We start from the raw sequence: 14295 nt of genomic DNA, 5'->3' as shown, positions 1-14295 counted from the left end.
CTAGGGTTCTAAGACAGCACTTGTCAAACTATGGACATGCACACAAGTCACAGTCTTGTTAAAATGCAGAGTCTGACTCAGGAGGTCCAAGTGGGGCCTGAGTTGCTGCATTTGTAACCTACCAGGTGACGCTGATCTGCCAATCTGGCCACAGCTTGAAAAGCCACATCTGAAACACCACCCAGTTCCCCCTCTGCCTGACCTTGGGGGAGGACTTCTGAGAAGGAACTTAGTCGATATTGGGATCTTGCTTGAATTTGCAGTGACTTCAGTCTAACTTGAATAAAACTCGACTTTGAGGCAAGTACCAATTCATGGAGCAAGTCTTCATCCATCTTGGAGAAAGCTATTTAGCAGATGTTGAGAAGTTATTTTTACCAAAGGAATTAAGGGGGGAAAGAGACAAATCTTTCTTACAGAAGAAACCCAAATAACATAAGTCAATACAACCCCATCCAGGAGGTGGAGCTTAATATTCCTTTTTTCTCCTCCCCACCCCCCTAAAAATAAGAAAAGGATGAAAATTATAGCTCTACAGTGGAGCGATCTTGGCAGCTGCCACCTTAGCTGAGTGATCAAGGTCAATACCATTTGGGAGGCAGGAGGCTGGGAGATGAGAAAGATGCTTCACCTCAGGTCGTCTTCTTGGGAAGCATCACCCCAGGATCCTCATGTGAAAAGCATCAGACCAACAGCAGGTGGACATCCTACAGAACACCTGACCAGTACTCCTCAGAAGTTAAGTTCATGAAACAGGGAGAGATGGAAGCTTTGACCTGAGAAGACTAGAAGAAACTAAGATATTAATACATGAGAACCAAACACAATGTAGAATCCCAAAGAAGATCTCACAACAGAGAAAGGCACTGCAGTAAAGTTGTGAAATCTGAATGAAGTCCAGGATTCACAGTAAAGTCCTGAGGTTGGTTTCTTAGTTTTGATGAATGTCCTGTGGTCTTGGAAGATGTTCGATTGAAAGTGTGAGGAGTATGGAAACTCTTGTCTTTGGGATGCTTTTGTAAATCTAAAATTTTCTGAAAACTTTTTGAATAATTAGCCTTACATGGGTTAGGGTATAACTGGGAAGCTGTACTGTATCAACGGGGATCTTATGAGAGTATCTAAAATGACAGGAAGGAATTATTGTATTACTGCATTGTTTTATATTTTACTATCTCCTGCCAACTCTTCTCCAAAATAATTCTGTGCTAATCCATGGCATCTGGTGGGAAGATGCAGTGGGACTGGGCTGCCATAGGTATAGTCAGTGAGAATGTGCTTTCTGTGAAGGATCTTAATAAAAACGAATTAAACATTGGTCTTTTTATTGCTATCTGCTGGCAATTCTAAAGTCATAACTTTTAACCTGGAAACTCGTAGGCATTGACAATTGAAATTAACATCACTGTCTGTCCCTGTTATATCTTGAAATAAGCAGCTCAATTGTTTTTTCCTTGGCTTAGGTATTTACCTGCCCCTAAAAGATGAAGCTAGATGACTAATCAAGACTAACAACTTGTTCATCAAGATTCCCCCCAACTCCCCTCCTTACTGGGCCAGAGCCATGTCAGAAGGCTTGCCCAATCCTAGTCAAGGCCCACCCTAAAAATTAGCCCAAGCCTTAGACCTCACAAATACCCTGCCCTATTCCCCATTGTGAGATACCTCAAACTATCAGGGGTTCTCCTTTACTGCAATGAGTCTGAACTTTAATGTGGGGTTTTTCTCCAGTAGTTTCTTTGGGAAGTTGACAGATGCATCACATAAAAACCTACACATACACAAAACAAGCACAAAGACGTTTATGTGCAGGATGACTAATAGGGAGAGTTGGCAGCCACCTACATGTCCATCAAGGAGTGATTAAATAAACGCTGAATGGTATCCTACAAGAGGAGCATGCTAACTAAGCCAGATACACTGAAGCTGGAAATGTTCACCCCATTCTGAGATGCACTACATTAAAAATACCTGTAATTCTAAATATTTTGAATATGATCCTCTTTCAAAAATCATGCCTCTGAGGCTGTCTAGGTGTATATATTTGAAATATAAAAATGCATTGAAAAAAACTGGAGAACTGGTGATAGTCTTTGGGGAAGAGTCAAGAGAGACTTTGGCTTTATCTCTTTGCCCTTTATACATTTCAATTATGTAATTATTTGCATAATGAAAATGCTCTTACTGAATTTTTAAACAAATAGTCTATTTCTCTCCTGGTCTAGCATCTAGGGTACTTCTACAGTTATGATTCTGAGCGTGGGTGATGGCTCATCTGGGCACCTACTCTCTGCAAGGCTGTGAACCTGATCCTCTGAGTAATCTTCATGACAGTCCTGAGGGGGTGAAGTTGTCCCCACTTGGGGACAGTGAATGATGGAATGATCTGATCCCACATCTTCTGCCAAAGCACACACCATAGAAACAAGTACGAAGTGGATTCTTAATTCTTCATGACAGGTGCTGCTTATTCTATTTTTAAGGCAGGAAATTGCAGGTTATAGAGAATAAGGTTTTGCATGATTGTAGAGCTAGTAAATGGTAGGTGGGTGGTAACTATCTCTTCAGGCTGCTGCTTAGAACCTGTATACTCCCCATTCTCATCCCCTTGCATCTAAGGTTCCTGTTCCCCAATGGAAAACCCCTTTGGGAAGCTGATTCCCCTGCAGCTGTAGAGGGGAGTTTGAGGTTCCCTTGACTCTTCTGTTGAATGACTGCTGAATGAAGGTATCTCCCCTAAAGAGAGCATTCCTGACACTGCCATCATTCCTCCAGTTCTCCCAGAAGCAGACCTTGAGACAAGGAGTTGTGTGCCAGGGAACTATCAATGGATTGTCTCCAGGAGGAACTGGGAAGGGAGAGGCGAAGCAGGATAGGAAAGGGTAGAATTCCAGCAAGGGTATGATTTCAGGCAAATCCCAGCCTGAGCCTGATCCTGCAGGGTGCTGTGGGGCACAGTGTAGCCTCTTAATAGGTCTTGATTCCCAGCAAGGGACCTGGGCTTCTATTGTCCCCACCAGTCAGTCACTGCATGGGGGGCTGCCCTAGAACATAAAGTCCCAGATACTTCTGTCTCTGTGGGTGAGGCCAGAGCAACTCCAATACCCCCTGGGAAGTTTCATTGCTTTCATCTCTTGTGACCATCAATCTATTGCAACGTGTGCTGTAGCCTACCCCACCCCCAGACGGCTGTCCCTCTGGTCATTACTGTCCTAGTCCCAGGACCAGGTGGAGGTCTCCTTACAAATCCTATCTCCCTTTTGTGAAATGAAGTGGTCGTTTGCAGTGTTTTAAAGGGAGAATGAAATATTCCAGTCAGAAGGACTTTCTTCTGACAGCATGTTACATGAAAACTTCCAACTCTTTATACTTAAGACTTCTGTCTACTCAATTCATTGATCCTCCCTCCTCCCCCTCCCACAACACTTAAGCTATGTAGAAGTGAGTTTCTCAAAGAACTATCAGGAAGTGTGAGCTGCTCATTCTTTTGGAAAGCAATCTAGTGAACTCTAAAATTCCAAAATTGCATGGCCTTTGACCCAGCAGAACTCTAGCCTAGCAATAGTAAGTACAATAGTAAGTACTCGACAGGCACACAGTGGTGTTGACTGTAGCCCATCTTATAACATCCAAAGAACTGGGCATGACCTGCACGTCCATCCATAAGGAAGAGGCTAGGGGTGGTGATCCGTCTGGACTGTGGAACAAGCTTGTCCAACTTGTGGCCTGCAAGCACCCCAGGATGGCTTTTGTGGCCCAACACAAATTTGTAAACTTTCTTAAAATATATTTTCACAATGATTTTTTTTTTAGCTCATCAGCTATCGATAAGTGTATTTTATTTTATGTGTGGCCCAAGACCATTCTTCCAATATGGCCAAGGGAAGCCAAAAGATTGGACACCCTTGGTGTGGAATACCATGCGACTGTTAAAAAGAGACCCATGAATTCTATGTTGAAAATGTGTCCGGGATGCATTAGCAAAAAACACACACTGCAGGATAACAATACAGTGCAAATTCCCCCCTCTTTTTTTTGAGACAGGGTTTCTCTCACCCAGGCTGTTGTGCAGTGGTGTGATCATAGCTCACTGCAGCCTCAACCTCCTGGGCTCAAGTGATCCACCTCAGCCTCCCAAATTGCTGAGATATAGATGTGAGCCACCGTGACTGGCCGGCAATCTCACTTTTGCCAAAGTGGGTAAATCCTACATGTATGCATGTTTACATAAGAATGGAGAAAAGTGGGGGAAGTAATACATCAAAAGATGATGACTGGTTAGTCCTGAGTGATTGGACAGTATAGCTCTCTGCATTACTTTTCCTTAAAGATACAGCTTTGTAATATTGAATAAGTTACAAAGGTAAACTTTAAAACTGAAATGTTGGGAGCTGCTGGTTGAAGCAGGAAGGTGGAGCAAGCCTCATTCCTAGCCTCCAGCTTCCCTCTTCCCTCCTGTTCTCCTGGGCAGGCATGTGGATTGCAGGGCATCACCTCCTTGGTCCTCCTGGGACATCTCACATTGACACAGCCCACGCTGCTCAGCCCACCAGCTCTCAGCAGGCCTGCTGCCCCTGCCCTGACCCCGGTTCTCTGAGAGGTTGAAAGGCCATGGTGAGATAACCCAGCTCCGTGCCCCCACCTGGCAGAAGATCAGTTAAAAGGCATCCAAGTGGAGGACCCCCATGGCTGCCTATTTAGAGTTCCTTCAGAGCCTCCCATGATAACAGCCACCATGGCTGAGCGCTTACATAGCAGAGCTTACAGCTAAGAGCATGGACTCTGAAATAAGTCACCTGTCATCTCCAGGCCTTAGTTTGCTCTTCTGTGAAATGGGCATAACAGTACCTCTCAGAGTGGTTATAACTAAAAGATCATATGCATGAAAAGACATACTGCATGTTGCATGTTGTCATGTGGGAACTAAAAGTTGATCTTGTAGAGTAGAACAGTGGTTACTAGAGGATGGGAAGGGTCGGGGGTGCAGGTGGAGATAGCCCAAGGTAGGTGAATGGATATGAAGTTACAGCTAGCTAGGAGGAATAAGCTCCAGTGTTTTATAGCATTGTAGGTGACTGTGATAGCAATTTGTTGTATATTTTCAAATAGCCAGAAGGGCAGATTTTGAATGTTCCCAACACAAAGAAATGATCAATGTTTAAGGTGATTTTTATGTCAATTACCCTGATTTGATCATTATACATTGCATAACTATTGTAATATCACTGTACCCTATAAATATGTGCAGTTATGTCAAATAAAAGCAAAAATGCTAAAAAAGATGTATATGGACTCATATTCTCTTATCTACGTTATATACTATTTTCTGTATATATTCTCACACATATGAACAGAGCCAATATTAAGCATGTACTCTTGTCAGTAATTTGTCCTTCGAATACTAGATAAGAGCTCTGGTGCTGAACTCAGACTGGACCTGGTTTTAAATCCTTGCTCTGCAGATAACTAAGTCTCCCAAGACAGCCACCATGATTGACAGGGAGGCTGGAAAAGTGTCACTCTATTGCTACCCCTTGCAGAGCTGGTGTCAGATGGGAAGTGTCTGTAAAATTTAGGGCCACTTGGATGAATTTCTTCAAGAAAAGACCATATGGGCTAGAACTGTTGAAAGGGATTTCTGTGCTGCAGGAGTTGGTACTTGGTCCTCTGAGAGAATGGATGAGGAACTGGGCCATTTTGCCACATGCCTGTGAGGAGTGCCATTTCTATTGCATTCTTAGGAGTCTATGTGAATAGCTGCTCTTGGAGCTGGGCATCTCTGGCAGTCCCACTCAGGACTTGCTTTGCTGATAACATTGGGAAGTGTGCTGAAGTCGGGGTTGGGATGGAAGGGTCAACTTCCAGGCCCAAAGAGAAGTCACTGTCCCTTCTGACCTCCTGTCAAAGGTTTAGCCTAATTTATCTCTTACTGCTTTCTGTATAATAAAAATATTATGTAGTAATAATTTTTAAAGTTAAAAGTTCCAGCCGGGGCAACATGGAGGAAACCCATCTTTACCAAGAAAAAAAAATTAGTGGAGCATGGTGGGACTACAGGTGTGCAACTTGTAGTCCCAGCTACTTGAGAGGCTGAGGAGAGAGGATCACTTGAGCTCAGGAGGTGGAGGCTGCAGTGGGCTGTGATCATGCCACTGCACTCCAGCCTGGGCAACAGTGAGACCAGGTCTCAAATCCAATCAACTAAAACTATTGGCTAGGTACGTTACATGTGTGATCTCATTTAATTCTCCCACCACCCCATGAGCTATTGTAAACTTCACTTTTCCAGGAAGGAGCTGGAGTAGAACTAATAAGATGAAGAACCTTTACTTACTGAGTGCCCACCAGGCACTGTGCTGTGCACTTTTCTTGCAAGATTGTTATGAAAATGAGATAAGGTGGGTAAATGATGGCTCTCCCCAGGGAAAGCTGAGGTGCAGAGAGGCCCAATCACTTGTCCAAGGTCTCAGGGAGAGCAAGTGGCAGCGCTGGGATGCAAACCAGAGTTTCTCTTGCTCCAAATCCCTTTCAACGTGGGCAAACAGTTGCTTCTGCTTAAAGAGTGTGGAGGACCCCTTGTGGCAAAATGTTGTCTCACCTGAAAACCATTCAGACAGAAAGCCAACTGGTCCCCAGGGGGGGAGGGGAGGGAAGATTGGAAGGAAGCAACTGACTTATTTCATCTCAACATTGGTAAGATAAATTTAAAACAACACAAATGTCCAAAAACAAAAGATTGATTTTGTTTATAATCAATTTTGTTTATACTAAATTGATTTATATAATGAATATATATATGTATATATATATTACATATATATAAGAAGCCATTTAAACCAATGTCACAGAACATTGATTTGGAAAGGAAATGTTCAAAGGTTCATTAAAAAGCAGATGGGAAACAATCACATAAGACATGATCTGTCTTTTTATTTAAAACATCTGCATTTGACCAGGCACAGTGACTCATGCCTATAATTCCAGCACTTTGGGAGGCTGAGGTGGGCGGGTCACTTGAGGTCAGGAGTTCAAGACCAGCCTGGCCAACATGGGGAAACCCCATCTCCACTAAAACACAAAAATTATCCGTGCGTGGTGGTGCGTGCCTGTAATCCCAGCTACTCCAGAGGCTGAGGCAGGAGAATTGCTTGAACATGGGATGCAGAGGTTGCAGTGAGCCAATATTGCATCACTGCACTCCAGCCTAGTTGACAGAGCAAGACACCATCTCAAAAAAAAAAAAAAATCTGCATTTTACATCATTCTTGTCATACATCGAAGTAATGTGCTATGGTTTTACCTGAATGGCGAGATCAATAAAGGTAATTTTTGACCTTCTTTATTCTTATTTGTACTGTCCAAGTTTATAAACCTAAATGCTTTATTTTTCCTCTGGAGAAAAACATTGTTCTAGAAAATATTTTAAAACAGTTATCAAACTATTGTGGAAGAAAGCCCCTCTTTGGGGGCCTGTTTCCCCACCTGAATGATTCAATTGTGTTCCATCACTAGGTGCACCGCTCAAGTTTGAAATGTCCCCCTCCCTCCCCATCCCCCTCCCCCTCCTCCCTCCCCCTCCTCCCTCCCCCTCCCCCTCCTCCCTCCCTCTCCATCCCCCTCCCCTCCCCCTCCTCCCTCCCTCTCCATCCCCCTCCCCTCCCCCTCCTCCCTCCCTTCCCCTCCCCCTCCCCCTCCCTCCTCCCTCCTCCCCCCTCCTCCCCCCTCCTCTCTCCCCCTCCCTCCCCCTCCCCCTCCCTCCCTCCATCTCCCTCCCTCCATCTCCCTCTACCCTCCCTCCCTCTCCATCCCCCCTCCCTCCATCTCCTTCTCCACTCCATCCCCCCTCCCCTTCCCTCTCCACCTCCCTCCTCCCTCCCTCCATCTCCCTCTCCCTTCCCTCCCTCTCCCTCTCCCCTCCCTCCGTCTCCCTCTCCCCTCCCTCCGTCTCCCTCTCCCCTCCCTCCGTCTCCCTCTCCCTCTCCCCTCCCTCCCTCTCCCTCTCCCCTCCCTCCCTCTCCCTCTCCCCTCCCTCCCTCTCCCTCTCCCCTCCCTCTCCCTCTCCCTCCCCCCTCCCTCCATCTCCCTCTCCACTCCCTCTCCACTCCTTCCCCCCTCCCTCACCCCCATCTCCCTCTTCCCTTCCCCTCCCTCTCCCTCTCCCCTTCCCCTCCCTCTCCTCTTCCCCTCCCCCTCCCCTCCCTCCCTCTCCCTCTCCCCTTCCCCTCCCTCTCCCTCTCCCCTTCCCCTCCCTCTCCTCTTCCCCTCCCCCTCCCTCTCCTCTTCCCCTCCCCCTCCCCTCCCTCCATCTCCCTCTCCCCCTCCCCTCCCTCCATCTCCCTCTCCCCCTCCCCTCTCTCCATCTCCCTCTCTCCATCTCCCTCTCTCCATCTCCCTCTCTCCATCTCCCTCTCCCCCTCCCCTCTCTCCATCTCCTTCTCCCCCTCCCTTCCCTCCATCTCCCTCTCCCCCTCCCCTCTCTCCATCTCCCTCTCTCCATCTCCCTCTCTCCATCTCCCTCTCCCCCTCCCCTCTCTCCATCTCCCTCTCCCCCTCCCTCCATCTCCCTCTCCCCCTCCCTCCATCTCCCTCTCCCCCTCCCTCCATCTCCCTCTCCCCCTCCCCTCTCTCCATCTCCCTCTCCCCTCTCTCCATCTCCCTCTCCCCCTCCCTTTCTCCATCTCCCTCTCCCCCTCCCCCCACTCCCTTTATCTCCCTCTTCCCCCCCTCCCGTCACTCCATCTCCCTCTTCGCCTCTCCCTCCCCCCTCTCCCTCTTCCCCTCTCCCCCTCTCCCCCTCCCCCCTCCATCTCCCTCTCCCTCCCTCCCCATCTCCCTCCCCCTCCCTCCCCATCTCCCTCCCCCTCCCTCCCCCCTCCCCCTCCTCCCTCTCCCTCCTCCTCTCTCTCCTCCCTCTCCCCCCTCCTCCTCCCTCTCCTCCCTCTCCCTCCCCCTCCTCCATCTCCCTCGTCCCTCTCCCTCCCCCTCCTCCATCTCCCTCATCCCTCTCCCTCCCCCCTCCCTCTCCCTCCTCCCTCTCCCTCCTCCCTCTCCCTCCTCCCTCTCCTGCTCCCTCTTCCGTCACTCCCTCCTCCGTCTCTCCCTCCTCCGTCTCTCCATCTCTCCCTCTCTCCCACCTCCCTCTCCCTCCTCTCTCTCCCTCTCTCCCGCATCACTCTTTCTCTCCCCCATCACTCCTTCTCTCCCCCATCACTCCTCTCTCCTCTCCTCCTCCCTCCCCCTCTCCTCCTCCCTCCCCCTCTCCTCCTCCCTCCCGCTCTCCTCCTCCCTCCCCCTCTCCTCCTCCCTCTCCCTCTCCTCCTCCCTCCCCCTCTCCTCCTCCCTCCCCCTCTCCTCCTCCCTCCCCCTCTCCTCCTCCCTCCCCCTCTCCTCCTCCCTCCCCCTCTCCTCCTCCCTCCCCCTCTCCTCCTCCCTCTCTTCCTCCCTCCCCTCCTCCCTCCCCTCTCCTTCCCCTCTCCTCCTCCCTCCCCTCTCCTCCCCCCTCCTCCTCCCTCCCCCTCTCCTCCTCCCTCTCCTCCTCCCTCCCCCCTCCTTCCCCTCTCCTCCTCCCTCCCCCCTCCTTCCCCTCTCCTCCTCCCTCCCCCCTCCTTCCCCTCTCCTCCTCCCTCCCCCCTCCTTCCCCTCTCCTCCTCCCTCCCCCCTCCTCCTCCCTCCCGCTCCCCTCCTCCCTCCCGCTCCCCTCCTCCCTCCCCCTCCCCTCCTCCCTCCCGCTCCCCTCCTCCCTCCCGCTCCCCTCCTCCCTCCCCCTCTCCTCCTCCCTCCCCCTCTCCTCCTCCCTCTCCTCCTCCCTCCCCCCTCCTTCCCCTCTCCTCCTCCCTCCCCCCTCCTTCCCCTCTCCTCCTCCCTCCCCCCTCCTTCCCCTCTCCTCCTCCCTCCCCCTCCTTCCCCTCTCCTCCTCCCTCCCCCCTCCTCCTCCCTCCCCCTCTCCTCCTCCCTCCCCCCTCCTCCTCCCTCCCCCTCTCCTCCTCCCTCCCGCTCCCCTCCTCCCTCCCGCTCCCCTCCTCCCTCCCCCTCCCCTCCTCCCTCCCGCTCCCCTCCTCCCTCCCCCTCTCCTCCTCCCTCCCCCTCTCCTCCTCCCTCTCCTCCTCCCTCCCCTCCTCCCTCCCCTCTCCTTCCCCTCTCCTCCTCCCTCCCCCCTCCTCCCCCTCTCCTCCTCCCTCCCGCTCCCCTCCTCCCTCCCGCTCCCCTCCTCCCTCCCCCTCTCCTCCTCCCTCCCGCTCCCCTCCTCCCTCCCGCTCCCCTCCTCCCTCCCCCTCTCCTCCTCCCTCCCCCTCTCCTCCTCCGTCTCCTCCTCCCTCTCCTCCTCCCTCCCCTCCTCCCTCTCCTCCTCCCTCCCCTCCTCCCTCCCCTCTCCTTCCCCTCTCCTCCTCCCTCCCCCTCTCCTCCTCCCTCCCCTCTCCTCCTCCCTCCCCCTCTCCTCCTCCCTCCCACTCTCCTCCTCCCTCCCCCTCTCCTCCTCCCTCCCCCTATCCACTGCCCCACCCCCTCTCTCTCTGTCTCCCTCTCACTCTGTCTCCCTCTCACTCTCCCTCTCTCCCTCTCTCCCTCTCACTCTCCCTCTCACTATCCCTCTCTCTTGGCCTCCCTCTCTCACTCCACACACAAACATGACACTTAGCTTCAGATTCTTCAGCTGTGAAATAGAGATGACACTCCCTGCCTCATAGGTGTGTTATGAAGATCCAGTAAGTGGACACCTGTAAAGCACCTAGAACGCAGGACTCTGACAAGCACCTACCTAACGTGCCTCCAATAATGCTGGTGAGTTAGGCCAGAGCCAGGGCGCAAACCCAGATCTTTTGTCCCCGAGTCCACCACTCTTCCCACTGAATTCCATTTCTTCTTTATGACATCGCTCCCGATGGAAGACTGTCAGGCACAGGGGCAGGCTTCGAGTGGGCAGAAAGGGCTTCCCAGAGGTCTCTGAAGCCCCCTCGAGTACGTGACCACAGTCCCCCACACCCCGGGCCTCAACACATGCAAGCTTCCGGGTCTTCATCTCCGCGGTCCTTTCGTGGCAGCTGCAGGTTTCTGCTTCCCTGATTCCAGGGCCATTTTTCTGCCTGAGCAGCTCCAATATCTAAATTTGCACTCCTGGCTGCAGGAGAGAAGAGCAGGCGTGGAAAGATTTTACTTCGGAGAATAACTCGGGAGTCATGGTAAGGGCAAGACGAAAAGGAGGAGGTGTCTAGCTGGAGACGGTGCCAGCTCCCCGCTGTGTTTGCCCAAGGCTGGGAAGATTCTCATCCATGGGGAAGAGGGCAGGGAGCCCCAGACAGTTCTCCTCAGAGCCAGGCTGGAAGCTTAAGCCTGAATCTCTACCCACTACGTGTTTGCTACCTAAATATTGGGACGGCACCAAAGGCATCAGTGTGTAAGGTGAATTTAAATGATGCAAGATTCACGAATCACGGAGATGCAGAATCAAACACACGACCTCTAGGAGGGACTTCAGACAGTTCTAAACCAGCGCAGTGGCTTAGAGTGGCTAGTCCTCCCATAGAGACGTGGAATCTAATTTTCCTTCTGCAAACCTGGACTGGCCTTAGCGACTACTCTGACCATTAGAATGTGGAAGAAGTGACGTACTGGGACAGCCGACGGTTGGTGGTAAGAGCCCTTGAATCTCCTCATTCGGAGCTCCTGAACACTTTCTACAAGTCAGTGCCTTGTAAGAAATCCTACAACCCTGATGCCACCATGCTGTGAGAAAGCCCAGGCTACCTGGGGGAAGAGGGCCTGGAAAATAAGGCACCAAATGGAGCGTGAAGGACAAGGAGCACCGAGGTTCCAGATATGTGAGTGAAGACGCCATCTTGGAAGTGGATCCTGTTGCCCTAGTGGACCCCAAGTGAATCAAACAGAAATTACCCACTGAGCCCTTCCTGAATTCCTGTCCCACAAAACCATGCGCAAAATAAAATGGCTGTTTTAAGCCACCAAATGTTGAGACAGCTCGTTACCCATCAATAGATAAGAGAAATTGCCATTTTTGTACCACTTTCATAATTTTGCTATATGAATGTATTATTAAAAGTTTCTTACTTTAAATTGACTTACATTTTTGCCATATTTTTAAACAAATTTTATCTACATATAAATACCATGTCTTATGAACTAATCTGAGACCCCTCAAAATTCATATTTTGAAGTTCTAATCCCCAGTATTTCAGAATATGACTATATTTGGAGGAAGGGTCTTTAAAGAGGTTAATAAGTTAAATGGGATTATTGGGATGGTTCTTAATCCAATAGGACTGGTTTTCTTATAAAAAGAGGAGATTAGGACACAGACGTTCATAAAGGGAGAATGTCATATGAACTTGAAGATGGCCATCTACAAGTCAAGGAGAAGGGACCTCAAAGAATCACCCTCGCCAATACCTTGATCTCATACTTCTAGCCTCCAGAATCATGAGAAAATTAATTTCTGTTATTTAAGCCACCCCATCTGCAATACTTTGTGACATCAGCCCTAGCAAATTAATACACCATGAAATTGAAAACCAGTATTAGACACAAACAAAAGATAACCTTTTTAATAAAATCCTTTTCCTTTGTTGTGTTTTTTTATGCTTCATGATGCCTCCAGTGCTAAGCATACCACACTTTGAGAAAAACTATATATTCTCATCTACTAAATGAGGGTTTTAGATTAGGACAGAGGCCCAAGAGAGGCAGTGGCATGTCAAGGTCACAGGACATGTTGATTGGCAGAGTTGAAATGAGAGTCAAAGCTTCCTAACTCCCAAGCCATCAACCCAAACTGGCTTAGGAGGTTCTAAGAAACACCTCTTGGCCCTAACTATCTCTGCAATTCATGGGGAATTTCTAGCATCAAATAGAGTGGAAAACCTCTTAATGCAAAGAAATAAAATTTCATGCAAAATTGAAAGAGGAGGAAGATCTTTAATATTATGTCAATTGTATTAGGGTTCTCTAGAGGGACAGGACTAATAGGATAGATGTATACATGAAAGGGAGTTTATTAAGGAGCATTGACTCATGTGATCACCAGGTGAAGTCCCACAATAGGCTGTCTGCAAGCTGAGGAGCAAGGAAGCCAGTGTGAGTCCCAAAACCTCAAAAGTAAGGAAGCCAACAGTATCGCCTTCAGTCTGGCATTAGGAGATGGAGCCTTTTGGAAGGTGATTAGGTCATAGAGCCCTCATGAATGGCCTTATAAAAAAGAGGCCCCAGAGAAATCTCTTGTCCCTTCCACCATGCGAGGACAGAGTCAAAAGGTGCCATCTATGAACCAGGAAACAGACCCTCATCAGACACTGAATCTGTTGGCACATTGATCTTGAATGTCCCAGCCTCCAGGACTGTAAGGCATACATTTCTGTACTTTATAAGCTACCCAGTTCATGCTATTTTGTTTATATAGACTCTATAGTCTCATAGACTAAGACCATTCCTAATTCATTTCTTTGCCTGGAGTACTCCCTGCCAACACAGACAATCGTAAAACTTAAGGTAAGCATGCTATGCTGCATGATCTATTAGAGAGGTAAATCTAGTACTATTCTGCAATAATGTTTTCTGAGCCCTTCATGTATGCTAGACTCTTTGCTTGGGTTCTGTTACACTTCTCATTGATAAATCTATGAGGGAAGTAATATCATTGTGCCCATTTTTCACAGACTCTCAGCCTCTCCATCCTGCCATCTGGGGGATTTGAAAATCGTGATTTTGCATGTGCCATCCCCTTTGCATACATTGTTCCTTCTTTTCTTGTTCCCTGAGTATTTTGAATTAGTCCTCCAAGATTTATCTCCAACATCACCGCCTCTGTGAAGCCTTCCCAGGTTCCCCTTTCCAAACATCTGAGAATCACTCCGAGCCTCCATATTACCTCAATTTCCTTTTTACATGCAGTTCCTTGTCATGCACTGTGATGTCACACATGCAATGTGACACTCAGTACCTGGATCCAGGCGGTGTGGTCCTTCATGCCAGGAAGTGTGTCTAATTCATCTCAGAATCTATTCTTTGTGCACTAATTCATTCGGCTGACACTCTACCTACATAAAGGATGGAATCCTTGTTGCTCTTGTTCACAGGTGAATAAACATTCCCTGTTTATGTGGGTGTGCAGCCCACCACAGGGTTTTAGAGGAAAAGATTGGCTTTTTTTTCTTAATTCATTGGCACACATATGGGGTCTGCTTGCCCTGGCTGCTGGAATCTTGTCACAGAGGGGGCTGGTGCTGAGGGGAGTCACTGGGATTGTTCCGTTAGAAGCTCCCAGCACCCAGTCCTCTGCCTCTCTCT

General features: G+C 49.2%; 1 long non-coding RNA gene across 1 annotated transcript; it reads right to left on the bottom strand.

Annotated features, from left to right (window-relative positions):
• Positions 1-637: 637 nt before the first annotated feature.
• Positions 638-7404, bottom strand: LOC129526040 (uncharacterized). Its single transcript, XR_008670623.1, has 4 exons — positions 7301-7404; positions 6335-6551; positions 1666-1771; positions 638-785 (listed from the first exon to the last, which is right to left on the bottom strand). It is a non-coding gene; the product is annotated as an uncharacterized lncRNA (long non-coding RNA).
• Positions 7405-14295: the final 6891 nt, after the last annotated feature.

The sequence above is a fragment of the Gorilla gorilla genome, chromosome 10 (genome assembly GCF_029281585.2).
Source record: "Gorilla gorilla gorilla isolate KB3781 chromosome 10, NHGRI_mGorGor1-v2.1_pri, whole genome shotgun sequence".
Classification (NCBI taxonomy): Eukaryota; Metazoa; Chordata; class Mammalia; order Primates; family Hominidae; genus Gorilla; species Gorilla gorilla.
Note: the sequence above shows the minus strand (reverse complement) of the source record. Positions and strands in the feature narration are given on the sequence as shown.